Source organism: Lycium barbarum, chromosome 7 (assembly GCF_019175385.1).
Source record: "Lycium barbarum isolate Lr01 chromosome 7, ASM1917538v2, whole genome shotgun sequence".
Classification (NCBI taxonomy): Eukaryota; Viridiplantae; Streptophyta; class Magnoliopsida; order Solanales; family Solanaceae; genus Lycium; species Lycium barbarum.
In genome coordinates this window covers 1,028,049-1,035,443 of record NC_083343.1, presented here as the reverse complement: position 1 = coordinate 1,035,443, position 7,395 = coordinate 1,028,049, and the positions used below count along the sequence as shown (strand labels likewise).

At 31.7% G+C, this 7,395-nt stretch overlaps 1 pseudogene; it reads right to left on the bottom strand.

Annotated features, from left to right (window-relative positions):
- Positions 1-4,036: 4,036 nt before the first annotated feature.
- On the bottom strand, positions 4,037-6,212 carry LOC132602030 (peptidyl-tRNA hydrolase, mitochondrial-like; annotated as a pseudogene).
- Positions 6,213-7,395: the final 1,183 nt, after the last annotated feature.

Below are 7,395 nucleotides of genomic sequence, written 5' to 3'. Positions count from 1 at the left end.
TGGCCATCCAAATTTAGGCAATTTCTACAAAAATCACTTTTGTTTCATTTAGGACAACATTTTTTGGTGAAAAGAAAGAATATTATTGATCACCAGACAATAAAATACAATCCTATACTGCTACTAAGACTGAGGCATCCCTATGGTCTTAGATCATATGTAAACAAATAAGAAAAACTCTAACTATGTTTATTGATATAGACTATCTATCCACTGTCTTCCATGTCTACTTTCCTTCCTCCTCTTACTTTTATCTCTTATGTACACCTCTTGTTGGATTCTTGCATAGACCATGCAAGGTACTGGCACTGTCAGTTGCCAAAGCAGCTTCATTCCTTGCCCACCAAATGTTGTACATCAGAGCAACAAGTACAGCTGTGATGAAATCTCTTGTATTCCTGCCCTTTCTGCTCCTAGTCATTCTTCTCCATAAGCCTTGCACTTCCACATTCTGGATTCTTATCCCCAACCCGCTCAGTAAATTATCCAAACAGGTTCTAGAGAATTGTTGAAAAGATTCTGATTAATGCGATGGCTTTCTCCTTATTTCCTGAAAACAGTTCTCGACAACATGTGGATTAGTGCAAATAAATCAGTTTTGTTAGAGTTCGGCGCCAAAATGGCACGTTTTTGGACCTTGAAGACAAAAATGGTATTCTTTTTTTATATATATACCAAAAGGGGCTTTTCGTTGGTTTTCCAACGAAATGTTAACCCCATTAAACATTTCCGTCAAATGTAAAAAAAAAAAAAAAATGTATTTCGTTACATACCTGGCGAAATACATTTTTTTTTTTTTTGTATTTCTCTAGGTTACTAGCGAAATGTAATTCATTTTTTTCCTTTTTTTTTAAATCCACTTTTTCATGTGTTTTTTTTAGTTTCCTAAAATAAAATTATGAAAATATAAATTTTTTAGGACACAAAAAAATCAATTTTCCTGATTTATTGTTTCAGATATTTTAATTAATTAAAAAAAATCCAATTTTTCATTTCTTTTCAAAAAGCAGGTTTAAAAAATGGGATTCATTTTTCCTGATTCTAAAAAAACCATTTTCCAGATTTTTAAAAAAAAAATATAATTTGCCTGTAATAAAATGCCATAATTTACATATTTTTTTTTTTAAAAATTAGTATTGACCGTTAGTCAAAGGGTATAAATGAGCCAAAAAGTTGAATTGAGGGGTATTCGTAGCAAAATAGATGAATGAAGGATATTTTTAGACCTTTTTTAAAAGATCACAACATATTCGAAATAAAGTTACGCATTAAAAAATAACACACTTAAGGAACACTTAGTGTTTTTTTTTTTCCATAAAAAGATCGCAACATCTTATTTTAATAAAAAACAATTTTGGCAACACTTAGTGTTTTTTTTTCCATACTTTGACCAACGATTAGTCGTGTGTCAAGATTCCGAAATGTCAATATTTTATATAGAACCTGATATTTTTTTCTGCGTACAATAATGTAAGCTCAATATATCAAGGATACATAGATGTTCAGATCGTCGTTTTAGGGGTTGAAAAGATGCCCGAAGTAAGTTTTGTTTGGAAACTTTAGGTTTAAGTGTTTTATTTTTTAAGGTTTTGATTCAAGCGTGTTATTTTTTAATCAAGACATAACTTTATTTTGTATATAAATCTAATTCAATTAGATAAAAACATAGTTAAAAAATATAGGAGAAAGAGTAGTTGTAAATTGGTGAAAGAGTAGTTGTAAATTGGTGAAACTTTAAAGAGTCATAACTTTGCGCTCGGATATCCGATTTATGCAAAAAAAAATAATTGATTTTGCATATTTTTCCGAGATCTAGCAGCGCAGGCCGGGCCGATTTTCTAGAAAACCTCTTTTTTCCCTTCCAATTTTAATTTTCCCCTAAATTGGCGGGAAATTTTCAGTTTTCTTTACTTATAATATGATGATGCGCAATAGACATCAACACAAAAATTTCGGAGTAATGTAGCTGTGAATGTCAATTTCACTTATGTGGTTTCAATTTTTGAAAATAAAGCTGACTAATTTTCTCGACATATAAAGTTCTAAAATAACCTTACAAAAATATAACACTTAAACCTAAAGTTTTCAAAACTACTGCAGTAAAATACTGCTTTATACAAAAAATAATCTTTAACGTAGTATTACTGTGTTATTGGACTTAACCGCGCCGTTACAGTTTAGTTTTCGAGAAAAGAATCAAAATAGTATATTACATTTAGGTTTGGACCTAAAACTATGTACGTTCTCTTACATGGAGCATTATGTTTGCATAAGTGATGTGCTTTTAGTCAACTCCCAAATATTTTGTTAAAAATTTAACAGAAAATGGCAAAAATGCTCCTGAACTATTAGAAAATGTCTAAAAATACCCTTCATTCATCTATTTTGCTACGAATACCCCTCAATTCAACTTTTTGGCTCATTTATGCCCTTTGACTAACGGTCAATACTTAAAACAATTTTAAAAAAATATGTAAATTATGGCATTTTATTACTGGCAATTTTTTTTTTTAAATCTAGAAAATGGTTTTTTTAGAATCAGGAAAAATGAATCTCATTTTTTAAACCTGCTTTTTGAAAAGAAATGAAAAATTGGATTTTTTTAATTAATTAAAATATTTGAAACAATAAATTAGGAAAATTGTTTTTTTTGTGTCCTAAAAAATTTATATTTTCATAATTTTATTTTAGGAAACTTAAAAAAAAAACACGAAAAAGTGGATTTTTAAAAAAAAGGAAAAAAAATGAATTACATTTCGCTAGTAACCTAGCGAAATACAAAAAAAAAAAAAAAAAAAATTGTATTTCGCCAAGTATGTAACGAAATACAATTTTTTTTTTTTTTTTTTTTTTTTACATTTGACGGAAATGTTAAATGGGGTTAACATTTCATTGGATAACCAACGAAAAGCCCCTTTTGGTATAAAAAAAAAGACATACCATTTTTGTCTTCAAGGTCCAAAAACGTGTCATTTTAGCGCCGGACTCAGTTTTGTTATAATCAGGATTTATCTCTGGTGTTCTTTTATATAGCTGTCCACTTAGGCCACTGGCTATATACAATTGGAGTCGCTTGCAATAAGCACATGGTAGATATCCACTGAAGTAAACCTCTTAGTTTAACTAACAAATCTGAAAACCAACTAGTTGGTGAATTGATGTACAGGCCTGCATTTTAAATAAACAAGAAGTCGCTCGAACTAACATTCTAGGGAAGCAACTACAAATCTAAAAAGTGCAAATGCGTCTCTCCTAAAAGCATTTTCGATGAACAACAGAAGGTCCACTCTCGTCGTAATCCAAAAGGAAGAAAAAAATTATCGAAATTGATTAAGAAAAATACAAACGGAAGAAGGTTGATGAAAGATGTGTTAGAACAACACAATCTATGTCTATCAGAACAGATTGTAATAGAGAACAAGATACAACAATAACTCTATTTAAAGCTATATTATACAGAACATCTACTCTTAAACTCTATTTAAAATAATATATAGCAAAAACAACGGACCAAATTTATAGTATATTTGTACAACTGCATGCCTATTTAGAATCCTGAGCTCCACATCTAAGCATCAAAATCTAATGGATGTTTGATCTATGGAACATATAATTTGAAATTTTCAATGAAGAGATATTTGTAAACAAAGAAGCCACCATCTAATACATACAAAAAAACTTGTGCAGCAAAGGATTAGCCCCCCTTGGGAAGTAGAGATTCTTGGTGGAATTATTGGAAGGGGAACCAGAGAATTCAAATAAACGATCAGGCTCAAAATTAACAAATTCAAAGGAAGAGTTGTTCGAGTAAATTGGAGAAATACAAAAGTTTGTTCAACAGATTCTCCAAGGTATCTTACATGAGAAAAAATAAAAAACTTTTACTCTAAGGTCCTTTCTGGTCTCCTCTATTATATCTAATCAACGTAAGTTTATTTGACTAGCTTCAGATAGGTATGTATTTCATGTATATACATCTGTTTGTATTCTAGCTAGGGTCCTCTGAATATTTTTGGAGTTCACTGAGTAATGCCACAAAGCTACAAAGGGTTACTCTGAATTTGGTAGACACAGAGCATCAACAAGAGATTGAAGAAGATTTCGGAGACAGTTCCTTTATGTATTGTATGGTCAATTTGGCTATACAGAAATAGAAGATGATTTGATGGGAAGAAGGAAATCATAGATGTTGTGAAGTTTAAATGTATTCAGAATTTACTATTTTGACATAGAGGTTGTTTGCTGCTGATATGTTGGTTTTTTGGACTTGCAAGAATCTTTGTGTGTGTAACCTTGACATGTCCAGGTTTCTGTAACTTTTGCAGTCCCTCTTAGTACTGATATTTGAATAAAAAATTTTGTATCATTATCAAAAATATATTCAAGAAAAGCTCATAGAACATAAAATAAGACGCCTCTACTGTAAAAATACCAATGAGCCATTCCTATGAAATTCAAAGGTTGTAAAACACAAGTTTATTAGACCAGCAAAAGAAGTTCAATAATAAGAAAAGAAACATTAGGGAGTCGATTTTATGTAAGAACTCAATGAGATAAACTTACTCGTTCTATTGCAGTTGCATTAAACTTTTGAAGCTTGAATGCTTTGGGATCCATCTGACCGGGAGGTCTTCCAATACCTATCGTGCGAACTATGTTAAATCTTCAGTACTGAAACTCAAATCGTCAAACAGAGAACATTTAGGTATTTCAGACTTTCCACAAACCTATTCTTAACCGAGGAAACTCTCGATTTCCACGAAAATGATAAATCACGCTCTTCAACCTGTAAAAACAGAGAAATGGATTATATACAGTTTAACAGCGACTGAAACTGCACAATACATGAAGAGACACAGAGCTCTTCTGGTACGAAATAACTAGCAAAAACATGAAAAACCTGACATAGCAAACTGTGACAAATTTTCAGATGTAGGTCTGGACTTTTTAACAAATATTATGCTTATATTGAGGTAAGATATACTTCATATGTTTTATTTTAGGTATTTTGACATAGCCATCAATTTTCAATATTAAGTTCATTACAATTCCAACTATGAACCTATATAGACAATTCATAAGATTGAAAATGAACAGATGGATGGTTTCATGTTACTGAATTAAAGTTTGTTTTAAGTAAATTTATATAATGAAGAATTCCGTTCATACCCGTTATGTCTGTAATGACCTCCCTCGGGGTGAAGACGAAGAACCCCACATGGTAAATCCATGTCATCATGAAACTGGAGAAAAAGACAATTGTTGAATAACAAAACATAATCAATATGTCCAATTAGATATTAAAAATACAAATAACTAGTATATTGTACCACAACCACACGATTGAGAGGGAGCTTGTAATATGCTGCAAGAGGGCCAGTCTGGGCAAATAGAGTAAAGGGAGAGCATCAGAGCTATTGGCTGGATGAATATTAACTAGAACAGTCAATATAACCACCAATTCAAAGAGAGGAGTTAACTCTAAACCATTTATAAACAAGATCAGCTAGATCCTTATCAGGCGAAATAAAAAATTTACAAGTAACCCCACTTTCACTATGCGACAGAATACTGTCATTTAAAATACCAGTTTTCATTTATGTTAACTGTTCAAAAAAAAATATCAGTTTTCATTCAGACACATCCTTCTTTGGGATAGAATCCAAGCAGCCAGCATCATAAGCAGAAAAAGAAAAGCTTTTCGATATAAAATTAGACGAACTTAATTGCTTACAGATTCACCACTCAAATTCATATAAGTTAGTGGCTTTGCAAGGAGAACTGGAATGTCATGGACAAAACCTGAGAATTGGTATATATATCAACCAAATTTTAGAAAAGAGTATAAACAAGATAAATAAGAAGATATATTTGAACACTTAAAAGGCAGATATCAAAGTTTTAACTAAAGAGACCTTTTCCAAACATAGCTTTACAATGTACTGTCTCCATATGAATCCCTTGAGACTCTGCGAATGCATCAAGCATTTCAAAACCAACCTATAATGGAAACAAAATGATAAATCTCTTAATAAATAACAACGCTTTATCGCAATCTTTCTAAGAAGGTAATTTAGTCCAAAAATAAAGGTTACATTGTGTCTTGTTCCTTTGTATTTATCCCCAGGATTGCCCAACCCAACAAAGAGTCATGGCTGAGGAGAACAAGTGCACAAGTTTCGCCTACAAATCCTTCTAAGCACCTCATTCATCTGCAATAAACATCATTATTTCCATAATCCCTCCTATGTAAAAACAAGTTCAATTTACATTAAAAACTTTAGCACTGCTAACTCATTAAGGAACTCAACTTAAAATTCAAAACCATTAGCTATGCACACATTTATATTAGTAAACAACTTCAAGACACAGCTGAATGAGATTCTGCTATCTGTTTTACCCCCATTAGCAGTCCACTAGTTTAATTTTCTTTTTTGGCCACTTGCACTTTACACTTTCAGTAATTAAAGGCCAAATCAACTTTGATCTAAAAGTCTCCCCATATTTTTTTCCCCCACTGTTTATGTACAAATGCCTCCTACACGCGTGCGACAACACTTTTGAAGAGCCCAACTAACTAAAAACAAACCCAAAAACAAGAAAAGCATAACCTAATAGTTTCATCCCAAAAAACCTCAAGATTTACCTCAAATAACACAAACTAAACAAAAACTACAACAAAGGCATTTAGTTTTCAATACCATGATTGGGTCTTGAAATTATGGTTTTGTTGTTGCTGCTAAAATGGGATTTTTTTTGGCTAAATAAAACACTAAGGCGGGACCCGACCCGGCCCATCATAATTAAAAGCCCGTCAGGCCCGGTACAATAATCCACCACAAAATATTTCCTTTTGCAGGCCTTACTAGCAACGGCCCAAAATTAGTACTACATAATTACACACTTCTACCTTCCAAAGTATAGGGATAAGGTCTACGTACTGGGTAAGTTATTGTTGTTGTATAACAATTTGGATTGTTTTTATCTGCTTTTGATATGACATCCTGATAAACTTGTTCTAACTTTTCTTTTACTACTTTAAAATTTTAATACTTGTATTCATTTCATTATCCTCCCCGGACCTCACTTGTGAAATTACACATATTTTTTTGTTGTTGTCGTTGCATTCATTTCAGTATCTTTAAATTTTGTTATTTTATTTGCATAATGTCTTCAAGTAAAGGTATGTTACGTATGGAAGGACTTAAGAAAAAAGGTAAGACACGAGTTAGTTATTCTATTAATCAAAAATTACCTCGTAATTCTAAAGATGATGATTCTTCGGAATATAATGAAACACATGCACAACATTGTAATGACCTTTTGAGTGACCAGATCGTGTAAATGTTTTTTTCATGACGTTACAATTTGGACCAATCAAAGATGAACTTGTAA